The sequence below is a fragment of the Coenobita brevimanus genome, chromosome 96 (assembly GCF_032717465.1).
Source record: "Coenobita brevimanus isolate Jiangsu-jjx chromosome 96, ASM3271746v2, whole genome shotgun sequence".
NCBI classification, from domain to species: domain Eukaryota; kingdom Metazoa; phylum Arthropoda; class Malacostraca; order Decapoda; family Coenobitidae; genus Coenobita; species Coenobita brevimanus.
The window spans coordinates 23,026,006-23,047,763 of record NC_137049.1 but is presented as its reverse complement, the minus strand read 5'-3'; the positions used below and the strand labels follow the sequence as shown (position 1 = coordinate 23,047,763).

Genomic DNA, 21,758 nt, shown 5'->3' with positions numbered 1-21,758 from the left:
TGGATGGATGGATAAGATACAAAAATATTGTACTGAGCACATTATTATTACTTAGTCATACAAACTACACCATCAGACTTACCATACTACTGTACAGGATTGGTGTAGGGGTCCACAGATATTCAGTTCACACTGTCTAGCTGAGGGTAACCAGTTGCACAGCCCCTTGGACTTCAACACAAACCCTCCAGCCTGCTCCACATGATTCCAACCACTGTGCATCACCTCCATTATTGATTTATAGCCACTATCACACAATATCTGCAAGTCATTGAGAGTGGCAGTGGAAGGGCAACCTAATGGTGTAGGATAGGGTGACATGGAGGCAGAGTCTTTGTGGACACCCCTCCAGGATTAAGGCATCTGGCTATCAGTATACATAAAGATTGCTTGACTAAGTGTTATACAAATACATAGATAGGTAGGTAGATAGAGTTAGGCAGATCACTAGACTGATACAGATAAGACAGGCAGACAGAAAACATTAGTCAACTCCTTCACTATGATGACATTTTGTGTTTTTCTTACAACCTCTAGATGATCTCATTCAGCTTAGAGTCTCTTTGAATTGGAGGCTGAGATACAGCAGACCCTCCTTTTGATTGGCAAATGTATAATAAGAAATTACCATGCAACTAACTCTTGTAAATCATTCCATTAGAAAAATTACTTCTTGGCTTATGTGTCTAATTTTTTTTTTTTTTATAATCTCAAGTCCACTTTCTGACCCTCATGAAAAATGTTCCATATGTTATGGAGCCAGGATTTCAGGGGCATGAATATTAAGTGAATGGAGTGTGGCTCAGTCAGCTGGAAAAAATAGTGTTATAGTTGCAGCGCATGAATCTGAAGGTGTCATTATTGTACCTGGCAACAAACCAGTCAACGGTGCATCTGATTTCGTATCATATTATACACGAATCATATTTTTATACATGGGTAAGCAACGTTGGGTCTGGTTAGTACTTGGATGGGTGACTGCCTGGGAACACCAGATGCTGTTGGCATCCCTACGTGTCAGGTGGGGTTGGTGGAGGATTAGTGCCCCTCCCTGTAAAACAGTTAACTCTGAGCCCTTGGCCACCCCGTGTGGGATACATGGCGTCTGGCAATGAATGAATGATGAATGTATATATTATTCAAGAATAATATTATACACAAACATATTATACACAAATCACATGTGTATCATATTATACACAAAATCAGATGCACTGTTGATGGGTAGGTTGCCAGGGCATGATAATGACACCTTCAGACTCGCGTGCCGTGGGTATAGCATCAACTTTTTTTCTGGCTCTCTGGACCCTACCTCACCTTATCTTGGGGTGGGAAAGGAAGTCTGGATGATGATCACTGATGATGATAAAAATGTTCCTCTACCAAATACATGCAGAAAAATACATTGCCATCATTAGGCATGAGAAACAGTACATGTACAAGAATACATTGATAATACTGTAAGTGGCCCTAAGTAGAATTTTAACTCACCTCTAATTGCTTCCACACTTAACATCCTTCCTAAATTAAATTAAGCCGTTTGGGCAGAATGAATACAATAAAGAATACATCCACTAACTGGAGGGGTTAAGTCAAGAGCTCCACCTGGCACTTGCTAATCATTACACCACCAGCCATCTTCTGCAGGAGAAAATGCAAATTAAATCAACAGCAATTCAGTAAAACAAAACTTACGCTCTTTTCACTTTAACTTAAAATTGTCTTCTCTCCATCTTTAATACTATGGTGTAACAGCAAATTAACATTGGAATATGAGACTATACTCTTTTCACCTTAACACAGCCTAAACTGTCATCACACCATCCTGAATGCTAAGCTGTAACAATGGATTAACACTAGATTATGATACTATACACAAACATGTGCAATGGAAAGGATGTAGAGTCACAGCATTGTCTTCTACCACTGAGCTATGAGAAATAAGCTACAATAATATGCACATTTTGGCCAAGATAAAGGAAAATAATAATGAGTAATTTTAAGCCCATCACTCGCATGACAGACTTAAGTTATTATTTTTCCTACCTTCACACTAACATATTCAGCTTTGAAGTAACTTTTCAAACTGGAGGTGTTATACCATAGTGTTGATCAACCCCTTCAATACTAAACAGCTTAAAATGCATAAAATCATTTGACAGAAGAAAAAACAAACTAAAGAGAGTGTCATTTGGATGCACAAGTTAATAATCAAATTAAAACAAATTATTTAGTGATTAATTGTGAGTAATTTTAATTCCCTTAGCCTTCCTACCAGACACTGAAAATCCTTGACTTATCTTTAATTAATGTACAGTAAAAACTCACTATAACAGACTAACTGGGGGGAAGCCTGATCCGATGAGACCGAAAAACATCCGATGGCTCCCCCCTGAGGTGGGATTTCAACCACATATTTAAAAATAAATGAGTACAAGAGCATACAAAATTACTAAAAATGAATACTATACCCATTTTACAATAACGTGACCCATACTTTTGCCCTGTTGCAGTTTATTTCACATCCTTGTCATTGCACTTCTCCATGAAACACACATATTGTGATGCACAGCACCTCATTAAATATGTTCCTAATTGCTGATGGAATTCCAGTGGCTTCATAGTATCCAAAAATCCTTGACTCATCTTTAACCCCTTGGCAGCATATAGCATTCCAGAAATGCCGATTGGTAGACTGTCATACATTCTGGAAGAGCCGCATGAAATACTGTGAACTTTTTGGTCATTTTTTGCACCTACTGCAAGCTTTTGCTGATGACTGGGTCACAAATCAACAGTGTGCAGTGTAAACTTTGACAAAAATCTTATCATGTTTGACTGAGTGTAAGTGGGTCCAAACACATGATGAAAACAAATTTTTTAAAATTGGTTTTCCCACACCACAGACATACGAAATGTTTAGGGCCGCCACAGCCTAAGGGTTAATTAGAGCAAAACCTCATTATAACAGACTAATTGGGGGAAGCCTGATCCAATGAGGCAGAAAATCTGTTACCGTATATCTGATGGTCCAACCCTGAGGTGGGACTTCAAACAAATATATGAAAATAAATAAGTACAAGAGCATTTTCTAGTAATGTACTGCAGTAAACTTAAAACTACTGTATACCCATTTTACACTAATTTGCCCACCCATAATTTTGTCTTTTTGCAGTTTATTTCACATCCTTGTCATTGCATTTCTTCATGAAACACATGTACTGTACTGTGACACACTGCATCCTTTTTAACGGATTTTGTTTGTCATTGCTGATGGAAGTCCAGTGGCTTCATAGTGTTTGTTAAATCCAATATCCGGTCTATCGTGGTAGGTTAAATGAAGTTTTTACTCTTATTCCTCATTTAACAAGTTTTCCTTTGACAAAACACAAAAACACATAGCATGCCATTGTTCACAATTAAGCAGTCAGGATGTGCAGTGAAGGGTATGGGCTGATACACCTCACACTAGCACACATCTCAATACAACATTTTTTTTTTTTTTTTTTTTTTTTTCTAGATATTGCAGATGACTGTGTGAGGAAGACAGGTTTGGAAGTCAGTGAGGTTGTGGGACTGACAAGAGATCGCTCTGGATAGATGAATATTGTGAGGATAAGTGCATGATCAGGGATTTGGCATCCCTTTTAACGTGACAGCATCCGAATTGATTTTATCAGATACGTTCATGTGAAGCTACAGAACATGGTGAATGTTTTGGGGATATCAGACAGAGCCACGATTCCGGGGACTTGAATTGTAAGCAAATGGACTAGGCAAATTTGGGCTGTCTGGACAATGCTACTCCTTACCCTGCCCTCAGGTGGGAAAGGAGATCCAGATGATGATGATGATGATGATGCTACCTATCAACAGGCTTTGGATATTACTATATTTAGCTGAAAGCAAAACTGGAATTCAGGTATTCAGAAGCATTTGTTTATGTTTCTGAATTTGCTGACATTTTTGTTGCAGTTTAAACACTTCTGTCACAAATGTCCTCAAGGACATGAATGACTCCCTGAGGGTGATCCCCTGGGGGTAAAGAGTTAATTTGCAACAGAAGTGTCATATTAGAAAAATGTCAGCAAATGGTGAGATGTACGAAGAAAAACTTCATAACACTTGAATCCCAATTCCAACTGTTATTTTTAATACGCATTTACTGTTATGGCTGGGGTAGATGTATCTTTCTACAGCCATATACTTCGATCCGGTATGGGGTGGCTCCAAATAAATCACCTGCTTGTCACCCTGTCCTTCACCATCAGGGACAGGCAGATTTTTTTTTTTATTATAACCAGTCTTCTTTATTGTTTAACCCATCGCCCATTGATTTTTTTTTTTTTTTTTTTTTTTTGGTCATCTGACGATTTCATTAGGTTTTCTGTTGACCGTGGAAGTGGAGGGGTTAGGTACTACCTTTGCAAACTCTTCCAATACGAGGCCTTTCATAACCTGACTAAAACCGTCTTCTGGTAATATGAATAAACTAAAAAGGGCATCACCCCGGACTGAAGAAGTTAAGGGATTCGCGGGGCCTATGTAAATAAACGTTAAACACCTCTAAAAACACCCAATATTAATACACATTCTCTCACTTTTTCATGCTAAATTAATCTACTGTGCCTGTCCATGGTTAGGACCATATTCAACCTTAAAATACAAACGGATGATGTGAATACAGGGAGATTTAGTCAACACCTGTTTACCAGGGTTTAAAGGGACGTTGGTAACCTGCCAATATACACCGTCGGGCATCTTCTTACAGTTAACAATTATTATCTATGTCAACCAACTGTACAGCTTCGTAACGGCACTAGGCACTAATAAATACACATGCATAAGAAATACTACAACAATAACTAGGATAATCCCGCAATTAAAGTATCAATTCTCGACTCACCTGTCCTCCAGCATCCCGGAACATCGCTCCCATAATGCTCTGGTGGCGTCACGTCCCTAAATATAATATTAACTCAGTGTTTACGTTTTAATAACATATTTCTGGCAGAGAATTTTGTGAACATATCATCAGTTTTTCACACGATAACTTACGTGTAAAATAAAGAGGTAAACGAAGTATTTCTTATTTTAAATACTAACCTTTAGATCTCTCTCTCTCTCTCTCTCTCTCTCTCTCTCTCTCTCTCTCTCTCTCTCTCTCTCTCTCTCATTCATGCTCCTACCACACTACTGTACATTGTTCTTCCTCATTATCATTCTGCCACTTCTTCCCATTTGCAAGTGGAGGGGAGGCTACAGGAAGCCACAAAAAGGAAAGAATACGACAAAGTAAACATCAGCATGGCCAGTGAAATGGGCCCATGCAATTCCAATGCTTTTTTTCTGTCCAGGAAAGGTCACTCATATTCAAGGTGTTTAATAAGACTGTACTTAACACCTTCAGTTTGAACAGTCTGCCCAAGGCTGAATAAACCTGTCAGAAGATTACAAGAATAAAATGAAGGCATCAGTGGGTTAGGGACAGTGCTATAGGTTTCCATTAATGTGGAGGGATTTCTGTAGTGTGCATACATTACATAATCGGAAATTTTAAATGGAAGGGGGTGGCAGGGTGAGGTCAAGTCCTATTGTGGGAGTGGTAAGGCCAAGTCCTACTGGAGGGGAGGGTGAGGTGGGGCCATCCCCCATTGTGGAGGGACTTGGATGAGGTCAAGCCCTGCCCTGGGAGGGACTAGGGTGAAGTCAAATCCTATTGGGGGGACGGGGCAAGGTGAGGCCGAGTCCTATTCTGGGGGGCAGGATGAGGCCGAGCCCTAATCTAGGAGGCAGGTGAGGGGGGAGGGCAAAGCCCTGTTCCGAGAGGGGAGAATGAGGCCAAATCCTATTCTGAAAGGCAGGGGGGCGAAACCCTATTCTGGGTAGCTGGGGGGCCAAGCCTTACTCTGGAGGGGGGGGGCAGGATAAGGCCAAGCTTTATTCTCAAGAGGAGGGGGGGGGGGATTTCTGCAGTGTTCATACATTAACTACTCGGAAGTTTGGTATAGGTCTGACAAAGGCTGCCTGGTGTCACATGTACCAAGTGTTAACTAGAAGGGGCGGTGGGATTTTTCTCGATGGGGGGGTATTCTCGGGGGAGGGGGCCGGGGAAGTCAAAGTGAGGCCAAGTTTTATCCCTCGGAGTGGAGGGGGGGGGGGATGTGTTTAAAGTGCGCACACACACTGGGGGTTCTGAAAAATTAGTGCTTAGGTAATGGACTACCCTTCATCAGTTCCCCTAAACTTTGTTAAACTTAGGTAAAAAGTGTTTGTAATATCAAGGTCAGAACTATTCTCACGGCTGCCATAAGAATGGTTCCAGCTATTAAAAAAAAAAAAAATAGATTTCTTATTCTAATCAGATTTAGTGGAAGGGTCGAGGGGAAGGTCAAGACGAAACCAGCTTTAGAGCAGTAGGTCAAACATCACGGTTACAGGACTAGTTCAAAGTTGGTCTTGCCTTGCGACCCTTATCCCTAACCTATTATTTTGAATTATAGTAGGTTTCATTTTGGGCTACCCCACAACACCTCCACCAGATTTGGTTAAGAATCGACTCCTTGGTTACGAATTGCCCTCTTCGTTGCAAATAATCCCCTTGACCGTGAATCAGCGCCTTATGGTTACGAATACAGCCTCTTAGTTACGAATTGGTTATGAATGGACACCTTGGTTACTTATTGCCCTCATGCTTACGAATCGTCCCATTAGTTACATATCGCCTCCTTGGTTATGAATCGGCCCCATGCTACGAACTGCTCTCTCCTGGTTACGAATCTATCCCTTTGTTAAAAACGGCCCCTTGGTTACAAATTAGCCCCTTGGTTATGAAACGGTTCCTTAGTTGTGAATCACCACCTCGGTTATAAATCGTCTTCTTGGCTATGAGTCATCCCCTTGGTTACTGATCACCCCCTTGATTACCAATCGCCCCTTGGCTAGGAGTCGGCCCCTTGGTTACAAATGGGACCGATTCGTAACCAACTGGAGGATTCGTCATGAAGGGGCCGATTAGTAATCAAGGGACCTATTCATAACCAAGGGGCTGATTCATAATCAAGGGACCTATGCGTAACCAAGGGGCTGATTCATAATCAAGGGACCTATGCGTAACCAAGGGGCTGATTCATAATCAAGGGACCTATGTGTAACCAAAGGGCTGATTCATAATCAAGGGACCTATGCGTAACCAAGGGGCCGATTCGTAATCAAGGGACTTTTTCGTAAACAACGGGCTGATTAGTAATCAAGGGACCTATGCGTAACCAAGGGGCTGATTCATAATCAAGAGCTGGTTATGAATCGGACTCTATCGGGCCCCCGTGGTTATGAATCAGCCTCTTGGGAACGAACTGGCCCCTTGGTTACGATTCACTTCTTTGGTTACGAGGCGTGTTCTTGGTTAAGATCAATTGCCCTTGGCACGAATCGGCACCCTGGCTACGAATAACTCACCTTACGAATTGGCCCCCTGGTTAGGAATCTGCCTCCCAGGTTACGAATAGGCCTTCTGGTGACGAATTGGAAACCTGAATGTTAGTAATGACACTCTGAGCAACATGCAAGATGACACTGGTATGTAAAGTGCAGAATTAATCGCATAGACTTAGATACCACAGAATCTCCACAGTCACTTAGAACAGGACTCCCAACTCTGGCTTTGTCCTTTGTTAACCTTCTCTTGGTCACGTCGTATCTCATAACTTAGACAACGCAAGCAATTATTCCGGCTAACACCAGATACAGACAGTTACCGTATATTCAGCTGAGGATGCGTCATATAAGACCGAGGCCGAGGATGAGATGGAGGGATGGAGTGGAGAGGTATATAAGAAAGTGTGTGTGTGTGAGCTGGCAGGAGGGCACTGAAATGTCGGGGACAGGGCGACATTGAAGCGATTTTTTTGTGGCCACCTCTTAAGGGATTAAGGCGTCTGACAATAAATGGATAGACAGATTTTTTTTCCCATCACTTTTCAAGATAATGTCCACATTCGTTCAGCGCTTCCATTTATGTTCACTCCAAACGGGGGGGGGGGGAGGTAGCTAGGATTTCAGTAACAGGATGGTCAAGTCTAATGATCGGTGAGTCAAAAAGAACTTGTGGGGAGCTGGAGGTATTTCCCCGAAATCTGGGGTGGCCAGTGTACTTCAGTGGTAGCTAATGCCCTCCCACTTACCATTCTGGCAACCCCACAGGACTATTAAGCACCCCTGTCACCCTTTTTATTCTATTATGCTCTCGCCTTTTTAATCATATTTACATGGTCAACCAGTCTACCGCTCTACCATCTCTTCACCTCGCGTTGCAACTTTATTCTATCTAGCTCGGAGTTAATCTCCCTCCTGAGTGCTGACCTTTAACCAGGTATTTTAACTTAAAATATGTTGCTAGTCATAAAGAAATTATATGGAGGGGATGTAGGGCTGTAATATTGTCTTATCCTGACATTAAAGGAACGTAAATTAAACTGTACTAAGCCAAATTATAATTAGGAAATTATAATGACGTGTTGGACAAGCTACGAAAAATATAATTGTTTCCCATGCTCACACATTTCAAAGAAAATTTAGTTACATCAAAGAAAATGGCTTTTTAGGATTAACTAAATTATCCTTTTTTCCCTCCCCCTCCCCGCACCCTTAATTAATTCTGTAAATTCTGTCCAGTCCAATTCATAAGCTCCTCATCTACGAGTAAATAGATTGTAAGGCATTTTTCGAGCGGCAGGAGCCTTCAACGCATAATGCTGCTTAGGAACTGTATTCTACGGTAAGTGAGGGGGGGGGAAGGGGTGTTTCAAGGTAGGCCAAAGAAAGTGAATGAGGGTATTGAGGGAGGGTTAAGGGTGATTGAGGGAATGGGGGGATGATGGTAAATGAGGCGAATCATTTAGGGAAGGTGTGGTGAAGAGGGAGATGGCCGAAAAATTGGGGTTTTGTGTGTGAGGAAACTGTTTCTTGCCACCATGAATGAGAGGGACGGGGATTGGATAGCATCTGACCCATCCTCCCTCCTCTCTCTCTCTCTCTCTCTCTCTCTCTCTCTCTCTCTCTTTCCCTGTTTTTATTCTCTCATCCCTTCCGCTCCTCCATAACCCGCTCCTTCCTCTCTCTTCGTTTCTCTCTCTCTTTCCTCCCTCCCTCCCTCCCTCCTTACCTTCTCCTCTCTCCCTCCTTCCCTTTCTCACTCTTCGTTCTACTGATTCCTTCCTCTCTTCCTAGCTCTCTTTTCTCTTTTGACTACTTTCTTCCTCCCTCCCTATCTCTTCTCTCGTCTCCTTCTCTCCCACTGTCATACTCCAGTCTCATTTCTCATTTCTCCATACTCTTTCGATCCATCCCTTTTTCCTCTCTGTTCATTGCTTTCTCTTCCATCCTCCTTCCTTCCATATTATGTCTTATGACTCCTTCCCATACCTTCCTGCTACTGTGTGTGTGTGTGTGTGTGTGTGTGTGTGTGTGTGTGTGTGTGTGCATTTCTTTCCTATTACATGAACTTAATGATTATCGAACCTACCCAAGCGTAACACACGGTAACAGACTGCCCTTCTACCACAGCAAGACAGAGGAACAGAGGCATGACCTAGATTCCCACTCGGTACATACAGCACGTGTGATCTTGGAATGTACAAATCTGCCAAGGCCAGTTTAACCTCTTCAGAAAAGCATATTGGCCTTCGATTGGCCCTTTCATAACAAAGATCCTTACAAAGTTGGGTACAATCGCCTGGAGGTAGCAAAGAGGTGAACGCAGAATAAGAAACACCAGTTAAGAACTACGCACGTGATATTCCCTTGGTGGACGCAGAGTAAGGAGAAGTACCATTTACGAACAAAGCACGTGATACTGTTATATTCTTTGCTCTGTAGGTGGGACAATGAAGAGCAAACAAGGATAGTGTAAAATTAGAGAGGGAGAAATATCCTGTGTAAATCAGAAAAGAAAGGGCTGGGAGATGGAGGTAGAGAGAGTGAGGAAGGAAGGGGAGGGGGCAAAGAGGAAGGGAAGGAGAGAGAAAGGGAGGGGGAGGAAGGTCCAGAGAGGAAGGGGGACGAGGGAAAGGGGAGAAAGCGAGTGTAGGAAAATACAGAGATGAAGGCAGAGGGCGAGGGAAAAGGAGGGGAGAAAGGTACAGAAGGGAAGGGAAAGGGAAGGGAGGGAGCAAGAAAGGGAGGATGTGAATGGGCACAGAGGAAGAGAGGGGGGAAGGGGGAACGTACAGAGAGGAAGGGAGGAGGGAGGGAAGGAAAAAACAGGGAGAGGGAAGGGTATAGAGGAATGGAGGGACGAGGGATGGAAAGAGAAAAATGGAGGGGGAGAGAGAGGGAGGAACGGAGAGGGAGGGAGTTGCAGAGGAGTGCAGTTAAATACAAACAGCGACAGATCTATTAGTCTCTTTCGAGGCTATTTGTTGTAGAGAAGACTATGACTGTGGTATGTATATTAGGAGGTAATGGTAAGGATAATATTGTAAGAAGGTAAGAAATAAGGATGGGGGAGGACACGGAGGGGAAAAAAAAAAAAAGAAGAGCGGGGGATAGGATGAAATTAGAGGCAGAGTATGGAGGGATAAAGAGAAAAGAATGAAAGGGGGAGGGACAGTGGTAAAGAGGGACAGAAAAAGAGAAAGGCAGGGATATGGAGAGGTAGGAAAGAACAGAGAGAGAAAGGAAGACACGAGGAAACAGAGATAATGCAAGGAGAGTGGTAGGCAAAGAGAAGCAAGAGAGAGAGAGAGAGAGAGAGAGAGAGAGAGCACCTATATAGTGGCCTCAGTTGGCTTGGTGGCACTGTGTGCACGTGTATCTCGTTGCTGGGCACTGGATGGGAGAGAGAGAGAGAGAGAGAGAGAGAGAGAAAGAAAGAAATACAGCATGATGGGTAATTGTAAAAAGCGAAGGGTTGAAGATGGTAGATAGATAGACGTTTATCTATCTATCCATCCATCTATCTGTCTATCTATATACTGAGAGAGAGAGAGAGAGAGAGAGAGAAAGAGAGAGAGAGAGAGAGAGAGTCTAATAATACGAACAGGTTGACAAGTAGTGGACCCGGAGAGGGAGAGCATGGGGGTAGAGGGGAGGGAGAGGGAGGAAAAGAGGGATGGGTAGGGAGTAGAGAGGGGAAGAAAGGAGGGGAGAGGGGTAGGGAGGCTGCTGGGTGCTTGGGGCTTTGTTCTGCCTGAAGTTAATTTGAGCTTATTTTATTGCAAGTTGACCTCGTAAATACGGTATCGTCTTTTGTGTTTTATTTTTGCAACATTCATGCGACTTTATTCAGTCGTGACTGGGTTTAGGGGTCATGGAGAACTTTTTATATATCTTTATTAATTAGGTTGGTTGATGACATTCTAAGCGGTTTTGGAGATTTCATAGCACTTCTTCCTCAGCGACTTATTATGCACTCTTCACCTCAGTGGCCTCTTGTATATAAATGATCCAAACTTTGCTGATGTTAACATGTTACAGGTCCCGGTATCATACTAGAGAATGTTAAGGTATGATTCTCCACCCAGAATGCGACTCAGTGTGTTTAAATATGAAGACATGTAGTAGTAGGAATAGTGGTAGTAGTAGTAGTACTTGTAGTGTAGTAGTAGCAGTAGTAGTAGTGGTGGTAGTAGTAGTAGTAGTAGTAGTAGTAGTAATAGTAGGCTCATCTGAATGTGTACCCATCAGAATGTTGGCCGAAGTTACCCCTTCGCTACAGCCCACCATCCTCCTTTTAGGGGGATAGGGATGGAGTTGAGGGTAGCAGAAAAAATATTTATACAGTCTACCTCAGCACTGTAACCCTCTTTCCCACTTAATAATAATGCGGGAGGAATCCAGACAGAAAGAATGAGAAACTGTAGGATCACCAAACTGAGTACCCTGCACAGAAGTGGATCATACAGCATTTCACTCATCACCTTCGAAATTCTCAGTTTTACCTCAAATGCGAAGTGATCCATGCGAAACTGGGCTTTGTAATATCTGTGGGATAGAGATTATTCCGTGGACGGCCAAATTAATACAGGAGTACAACAATTGTCATGTGCTTTTCCAAACATACTTCAATTCATTCATTTCAGATCCCTCAGCATCCATGCCGAAATATTATTTTATTTGTGTATATTAACGTGAGTATTGGGAGACTTATGAACACATTTTAAAACTCTGGCCACCGAAAATGTCGTATTATCACTGAAAATTAATATTGTTTCCCATTAAGACTTAGGTAAAATGATGGGTACGAATATGGTGAGGAATGGAGATGAAGGGATAGAAGAGGGGGAGGGGGAGATGGATGAGATTAATGCCTGTAGACAACACAAGCGTCATTAAGACTAGCTGTGATGCCCATATCTTCGCCTAGTATAAGACCTGGGACGGTGGCTAGGTGAACAGAGACAAGGGAGAAATACGAGAAAAAGTTGGTGGAGGTGGGAGAGAGGCGGGATGCAGGGAGGGGTGAGGGAGAGGAGTGGAGGTAAAGGAGATGAGGCAGGGGGAGCAGGGCGGAGGTAATGTGAAGGATAGAGGCAGTGGTGAGGAAGAAGGTTAAAGGTGATGTAAGGAGTGAAGGAAGGGGTGAATGAGAAGGGTTGGAGGTGACGGAGGGATGAAGGTGGAGAAGTGAGACGGGAAGGAGGTGGGAGGAAGAAGAGTGGACGTGTTTCAAGGGGGAGGGAGGAGGTAAGGATTGGGGAGAGGTGGAGGGAAATAGTGGAGCTGGAGGGGGGGGGAGGTAAAAAGATGAGAGTTGGTGGTGGAGTAGATGGAAATAGAGTGGAGGTGGGGAGGGGTAAAGAAGTGAGAGTTTGGGGTTGGGTGGAGGGAAATAAGGGTGGAGGTATTGCTAAGTCTGGCCAACACCACACATATTCCGTGCTTGGCTCAGGGCCGTATTCTAGCCCTCGTGTCCTCGTTAGTTAAGGAGGCATTTTTAAAGTCTCTTTCTTGCCAATATTAGTTACGTATCTCGTTCGTTAATTCCTGTTTTTTATTCATGCGATCGTGTCGATGGTAAAAAAAAAGTATACCATGCATATAATGAACTTGTTACATAAATAAATTGTTGAAGAAGAGTTGCTAGAAGTTATCCTAAGCCGACAAGGATCTCATCTCAGATAACAGAGGAGACTTCGTAACATCTCTTCCTCAGCGGTTTAGTATACATATTGCACCTTTCTAGTCTCTTGTATGCACCCAAGGCAAACTGAGTCAGTACTAGAAGTACATGAATAAGATATAAAATAATATATGGGTGGTATATGCATGATAAATCGGTAAGGAAAAGGTACTGTGAAGCCTACTGTGCCATATAGAATACAGCCCACGGTTACCTGGTGTCCCATTCATAAAGGATGATAGTCACTTTTTTCTTATCGGCAAGTCTCCGGGGAAGTAGGTGTTACCTGGAATAATTTGAGTTCGTCCTGCTCACTTTATTACATATTCATTTCAGTTTGGTGGTGAAAATTATGTGAGTTTGAAGGTGTGAGGAGACGTTGTAGGCTAAGAAGGTGAATAAAAATGAGTGTATAAGAAAGCAAAATATGGTGTTTGATGAGGAAAAGGAACTGACAGAACGTGAGTTGGATGGATGAATTATATACTGAGGAGCGCATGACAAGGTTTTGGCACCCCCTTTTAAACTTGTCATCGGATTAACTCTCACTGATATAGAATGGGAAGCACATCTAGCATGAGAAATGCCAAAAATATGTGGAGATGGTTAGGCCTGTGAGGTAGTGCCAGGATTCCGGGGGCTTGAATGGATGTGTGCATGTGTGTGTGGCTCATTTCACTGGGCACGCTGCTGATAGTTCTCCCTCTGTCGTGCTTTCTTTTTCTGAATTCTATCTCACCCCCATCCACATGTAGGAAAAAGAGGCCAGGATGATGAGAAAGACGATGATGATGTTGATGATACAGTAACCTATTAACAAGCATTTTTATTCATACAACTTAAGCTAAGAAAACGTTATAAATAAGAGACCCTAGATAACTGACTTGCGTGACTTGGCGGTCTTCACCAGGAATACATGTTTTTCTGTCTTCCTCAGCTAGCCAATTACAAGGACGGACTAGGACTATGCTGTTGTCATGTACTTGTTAAACCTGAACCATAGTGTTATAGTTCTGTAACCGTAAATGGCCCAGAGTTGCATCCATTTGCAGCTCATTTCACTTAGCTTAGTGAAAAAAAAAAAAAAGTGCTACATGTATACGTCCTTTCCATAGTACTTCATCGTGAGTAGCATCGTATTCAAGAGTTAGTCTTTTATTCTATCCCAGTTATCTGGATGTAGAGATGGCAGTTTTAGGTCAGGTTAGACTAAAGAGTCTAATCTACTGACAGCGGTGTTTCCGTGCTCTGAATAAAATCATCTGTCGTAAGATAGGATGAAATACAAAGTTCATTATTCTCTATAATGTTAATCGCAGTACTTTAAAACATATATGCACCTTGGCTTTCGCTTGAGCATAGTAAAATCGACTGTCGTTAATCGAAATAAAACGCAAAGTAGGTAATTACTAAGTAGTAAGCACAGTATTAACACGTTCAACAAAGGACGTCATTTTTGTGATATCCATGTTGTTGCCAGACGATTTTATTTAGCTTAGGACACCATCTTAGTTATGAAAGGGTCACTGAAGGCTATTATCTGGCAATTTCTGTCCGAAAACTCCCTCTTAAACTGATCGGAATCGTCGGAAGGTAGTAAGAATGAAATAATACGATCGCCCGTGATAAAAAAAAAAATAATAATAATAATGATCATATATTATACATCACTAAAATAGTTCCTGGGGAAAAAAATAGTTAGCCATTATTAGATCAAGGGGGATATTTTGTATGAGACAAAGTTCGATTCTTGTTAAAGAACTTGCATGACAGTTACATCGTGATACCTACACTGTCAGTTCAGGTAAACACCTTAATTAGTTCGTGTGACCCTCAGATCAACTTTCATCCTAAACTTGACTGAGTATGATGAACATGACAGCAGTGGTGGTTCTCATCAGTGTTCCCAAAATTTTATGTTATCGAATGGATACACCCATATATATATATATATATATATATATATATATATATATATATATATATATATATATATATATATATATATATATATCATCAGCCGTTGAGGTCCACTGCAGGACCTGCCTATCCCTACCGAAACAGGGACGATACAACCATTGTATCTCAACCCAGTGGCTTAGGCTGTCTGGTAGGATGAGAAGTGCTTGTGAGTGTGATTGTAGTGTTGTAGTGGCTTTGGATGTGTGTGTAGTCTGTGAACTAAGTGTAATCAGCCCACCTTAAGCCGAGTGGGTGCAAGCATATTAGTATGCGACACTGGTTCAACCACAGCATCCCTTGAGTCCGCTAAAGTAGCAAGTGGCTTGGTGAACGCTTCCTAAAGTTTTTACAACTCTGGCGGGAGGCGAACCCGCGCTCACCAGCTTGAGAAAAGCACACTCTACCACTGTACCTTAGAGGCTCCATATATATATATATATATATATATATATATATATATATATATATATATATATATATGGGAGTGGAGAGGTATATGAGAGGGGGGTGTGAGCTGGGAGCAGGGCAATGAAATGGCGGGGGACAGGGCGACATGGAGGCGATTTGTTTGTGGCCACCCCTTACGGGATTAAGGCGTCTGGCAATATATATATATATATATATGTGTGTGTGTGTGTGTGTATATACTTGCAGGGGTACCCGGAGTTGCCGGGCCAAAAAAGGCGAACACTCAAATCCTATTTGTTACAGTTCAGTCTTTCTTTCTACCCCAGAAAGACCATGTACCTCTTATGTTTTTGAAGAGGGATTATGAGAGGTCCAGGAACTTTCTATTTCAGCTTTCGCAGACTACCGCACAGTATTTGTGCGCACATGTTTACTATTACCGGTGACGTCAAATGACTTTCGACCGGCAGCCTCAAATGACTTCGGAGGTCAGCCTCACAAAGCCTATGTCCGAACTGAAAGTAATGTGAGTCTCCATGCAAAAAACTGGGCTGCTGGGTCCAGTCGATCGAGCGTGTATTACCGGTGACCTCAAATGACCTCGGAGGCCAACTTCACATAGCCTATATCCGAACCGGAAGTCATGTGAGTTTCCATGCCAAAAATTGGGCCGCACGGATACCTGGCGTTGCCCGGGCTAGAAAGGCGAACACTCTACCGGTGACCTCAGATCCGAATTTTGACCCACTTAAAACCATCCTTGGGTCACCCTTATTCAGAATATATATGGATCTGGGGGTCTCTGGCCCTGGTTTGGGCGTGACTGAAGGACAAACAAACAAACACACAAAGCTGCTCTTGTACATACATACATTATATATATATATATATATATATATATATATATATATCTATATATATATATATATATATATATATATATATATATATATATATATATAGTGTGTGTGTGTGTGTGTGTGTGTGTGTGTGTGTGTGACTCCCTGCTTGGTGAACTTATAGCATTCTCCTTAACGTTGCATGCTGCCAAAACTTTCGTGTCATTGTCCTGGGTCTGTTGACCTCTTAAACTTACTCCGAGAACCCAGGTTAACAACAGTGCCAAACAAACAGTACACAGTACTAATTCCTACACTGAAGTGAGAAGAAATAGTAAAACAAAAACTCAGTTTTCCGTATTCATTATCATCACTATTTCTTTCATAAGTCTCAGCATTAACTCCCCAATACCTGTACAGACACACATGCAGTCTTTCACTATAATTTCAGTTTCATATAAGTGAAATGAGCACCAAAGAGGAATACATAAAAAGGTAATAAAAACTAGAAGTAAAGAAATGGGAGTTTGAAAAAAAAAAAAAAATCTGTCACTCTAGGCAAGGATCAGTGTCCGTACGCAGTGGGACTGTCACTCACCGCTCTCTCTCCCTCTCTCTCTCTCTCTCTCTCTCTCTCTCTCTCTCTCTCTCTCACCTGCGTCTAAGTAACATACATAATGGTGAATCCCTCAACAGCAGCTGCTGGCACTATGCATCCCCGTAATTATGAAACCAATAAACCTCAAATTCTACTCCATCTATGGCATCGGCTGATGTTTCGATATACTCGAAAATTAGCTCCAAAAAGTGTCTGACAAATTTCAGTCAGCATTCTAAAACGGTGGACGAAGCATTTGAAAGTACACCCCAGTAATGTTTCATGACTGCGTAGGCATGTTGTCTTTATCACTACAGTTATGAAATACTAAACATTCAGCAATACTGCCTCTGTAAAAAAAAAAAAAAAAAATCATAAACAACACCCACTATGAAGCCACCGATCCCTTGTTTTTCATACACATTTTGCAGCGGTTGTACATTCGGTGACAAAAGTTCGCCTAGTGCTTTATCTCTTCTGCTTCTCACTTTCTTCCGCTGGTTAATATGTCTAAACTGAGAGTCTTCATATGTTTTTTTTTTTTCTGCCTATAGACGAATCTTCTTTATATGATGCGATGTACCGTACGCGACATTGTGAAATCGTCGTCAGTTTCGATAACGTTTATGTGTTTGTGAGCGTCCCTTACTCATAGTAATACCTGTGCTCGTCAAATGAAGTACCGACGTTGAGGTTCACTTTCACTGATTTCTCTGTTCCCTCTTTCGTTCCGTCGGTAAGCTCCATGACCTTTTTGTCGCTTTACTAGTTCAGAGTCGAGATAGATGTTCTTCCATATATTACAGAGACCAATATGCTTTTCAAATTGCACAGGAGGCATCACAGGTGAGACAGTAAGGTAAACATATAACTCTCAGGAAATGCTGTATTTGTGTGACGTTATGGTATTGGTTTTATCCTTAGACACCGAGAGTCCGCTCCTAAACTGAGTAGAATCGTACAGACGATTTTATTCATTTGAGAAGAGAGCATCTTGCTGAAAACATCAAAATACTTTCGATAAGTTTCTGTTCGTATTTGTTTTCCAGTAAGAGCACGAGGCACGAAAAGTTCTGCATTTTTTTTTTTCCCTTCGTGCGAAGGAAAAGATTTTTTTTATTTTACTTGGTCACTCCGCCAGTATTTGTCTCTTCGTTGTCAGTTCTTTGTTCTTACGTCATTTTTTTTTTTTTTTTTGGTTGGTTGGTTTTGTGTGTGTGTGTGTGTGTGTGTGTGTGTGTGTGTGTGTGTGTGTGTGTGTTTCTGTATTTTGGGATTTTAATGTATTGTAAGCCTTCTATTTTTACGTCAATTACAGTTTTATCCTAACTATGGCTTAGACGCAACGAAAGTGTTTGTGGAGGAATAATGCACTCAGACACCAAGGATGAATTGTTTTTACATAACGAAACTGGGCCACTTCACCAACCTAAATACAGTGTCATGGTTGCATAAAATTGGAGTAGCCTTGGTTATGCGGTAGGAATGATGAGTCATCTTGGTTACTCTTCAGATCAGCCCTCCAGTCTGACCGCAGCACACTTGGCCATCAAAACTTAGTTGAAAGAGGTTAGGTACACGGCTGGATTAAGCATGTGGGAGGCCCGGGGCCCGCTTGGAAGGGAGGCCCCCTTTCCAACTCCCCCAATGGCATACACCACAGACTGGTAACCTAAATCCTAATATATAAATAGGACACTTTTAGTTAGGAAATACTGAACGGGGACTATTCATCCAATGCTGTAATATGTAATGCATAAACACGAAATGAAATGAACACAAGTTGCTCTGGTGGGAGGCCCCCTCTTGGTGGGTGGCCCAGGGCCCGGGCCCCTTGGGCCCCCCCCCCCCCTTAATCCGGCGGTGGTTAGGTATCTTCATTTATTTAGAATAAACACGCTGTAGCACATCTTCCTTAATTGTTTTTTTGCTTACTACACATTTGTATTGTTTTGTATGTCAGCTGTAGGCTATCTTCTATAGATCGATAGACCACATACAATTTATGGGGGAAAAATCTATGAGGTGACGAGAATACGGACACCCCGTTTCCACATAACTTGTTCCTTCCACAAAAACTAATTTTTGTTACGAGAGAATAAATGATCATTGATTATAATTAGTTTTGCTGGAAGGCCCACTAACGAATAGGGCAGAATCTTCCCGCGCCTCAGATACTTCCTGCAAAAACAAAGCCAAGTTACGAAACGAATGTAACGATAGCATATTCGTTAATCTCATCTTTAGACTACTCCTCTAAAGTTCCCTGCCCTCTCTCCCACGCACCCAGATTCCTCTTACCCCACACATGGTAATACTGTGTAAGACGTTTCGCTGGTTTACGTTGTGCGGCTGTAACGCACTCGTAGGGGTGATGCTTAGTGCATCAGTTTGAATCCACGAGAGGTGGCCGGAGGATTTTGTGCATCATGCAATGCATCCAGGGGAGGAGTTTGAGTACATACTACTAACCCTTTAGAGGACACAGTTTTTTCTCGGTTAAATAAAATCGACTGGATGCAGCCAAAATAAAACAGGAGTTGTAAGTTGGACCCTGCCTTACAAAGAGTTGTGGCCTAGTGCACAGTAGCCTAGGCTCTGATTCCTAACCAAGGATTACTGTTATTTAGTGCACATCCTATAGATTTCTAAGTGAGGAAAGCTGTGACATCATCTCTCACCACCTCCACCACTCTCATCCTCATCACCAGCTTCCCTCACCACCACCACCCTAACCAAACCACCACACCCACCACGCCCACCCTCACCACTACCACCAGCTCTCACCACCCTCACCCTCACCACCTGCGGCACAGCTGGGTAGGCACGTGTACCGGCCGTGGGTTGGCCTTCCGCCAGTTGACACCACCACCATCACCACCACGCCCGTCTTCACAGCCCCCACAACGTCTGTCATGCCTGCTATATTAACTCCCATGTACCCATACCGCCTCGGAGGCTTCAACACGTGATGCCATGGGCTGTATTTTCATTGCCTTTTCTTCTCTTTTAATGTTCTCAAAATTGTCTTTCCTTATCTTTCCCGGGGAGGAAGCTCTTACTCATATTATGAGTAATAGCTTACATTACTTTAAATCAGCAATTCCTTGGACATTAATGAATTAACAGTTACACTATATAGTCAATTTCACGCGTTGTCGGATTAATGCCTAGACAAACTGCACGAGATGAAACCCAAGACAAGAGGGTCTCCTAACACTGGTCACGGTGACTCACCACAGATATATTTGATTCCTAGCAAATAAATCGAGGAAGAGGTGCCGCGAGATCTGTGCCACTTAGAATACGGTCCTATGTATGATAGAAATTTCTTATAAAATTTTTTATTTAAAAATCATCTGTTTAACCTGGCGAGCCAAGTTTCTGTGTTTTAACCCACCAAAGTATGAAGATCTCATATTTTAGTATGTACCGTACGGTATTAGCAACGAAGTAATGACATCGTACAGGCATGTTACCATGTGTTGCCTCAGCAGAACAGTCTTACCGGCATACCCATTTGAGTAAACTGCATAAAAACAAAAAAAAAGTTCAATACCGTTTCTCTTTCACCATACATTATTCATATTGATGTGTTAATTGTTAGAGTAACCTAGGTGTCTGGCTGTGCTGCTGATAATGGTCATAAGTATCAAATCAAAGCTCATCCAGTGTAATTCTAAGTCTTAAAATAGGCAAGTAATCAGAAGCACTGAAGTGCTGAGAACATCAGTGAAATAGGTTATAAACTACAAGCTTGTAGGGAAACCAGTCCAGATCGAGGAAGTGTAAGTTACAGAAAACATGGCAAAGCGAAAAATATTAATTCATGTCTGCCATCTCTGTCCGTTCCTTTGCTGTTTCGGCTACGGTACCCTTTGATGTCGCTCTTTCCTTCCTCTACCTTGCTGCCAGACAGCCTTATGGCTTGGCTCTAGGATATTCAGTCTAATAATTTGATGTCTGCCTTTGTTACCTATGCGTTTATTGTGACTAAGTCCATTTCTAAGTATGTATACAGTATATATGTGTTAGCAAAATATTCCATGAATGTCCAACCCGATTTGGATCAAAACTGGTACTTAACAGTGTGTGTGTGTGTGTGTGTGTGTGTGTGTGTGTGTAAGTTATTGGAATTTGGAGCAGCTCAATCGATGCTACTATAGTGTGCGATCTACCGGGACTTTTACACTTGCGTGCGGTCTACTGAGACATTTACACCATAGCGTGCTGTTAGGCTAGGTTAAGACAGGTTGCGTTAGGCTAGGTTCTGTCGTGCCTGTCTTGTCCTAACCTAACCAAACCGCACGCTATAGTGTGAATGCCTCGGTAGACCGCAAGCTATAATATAAATATTCCGGTGGACCGCACGCTACAGTGTACATGTCCCGGTAGACCGATTGGTCTGTGGGTAAGGATACGGGTCAAGGTCAAAGTTAAGGGTGCTGGATAATCTCACGAATGCCTGATCAGGCTGGGATCAAACCTGATACGTATAGTGTAGGGAGATGGGATAATGTAATTCGATTTTGGTGTACGTCGATCGAATGTGAAAGTCATGAGAGGGTCAGATATCGGGCGCGGCGTCACTGTGCTGTCTGGGCTCTTGATAACTGATCGTGTATGATAGAGTGGATAAAAGGTAGTCGTCATTCACAGAGATCTTTAACATGCGTTGCACACACACACTCTGCTATGCAGGAAAATTATTTGTTTATTTAACTGGTAAAAAATTAGGAAGTTTCTCTCGGAACTCTATCTATCTATCTATTGCCAGACACCTCAATCCCGTTTGGGGTGGCCACAAACAAATCGCCTCCAAGTCGCCCTG

General features: G+C 42.3%; 1 protein-coding gene across 1 annotated transcript in view; it reads left to right on the top strand.

Annotated features, from left to right (window-relative positions):
• The window catches only part of LOC145413542 (5'-deoxynucleotidase HDDC2), a 136,836-nt gene that overhangs the window by 47,293 nt on the left and 67,785 nt on the right, over positions 1–21,758 (top strand). The window lies entirely within an intron of this gene.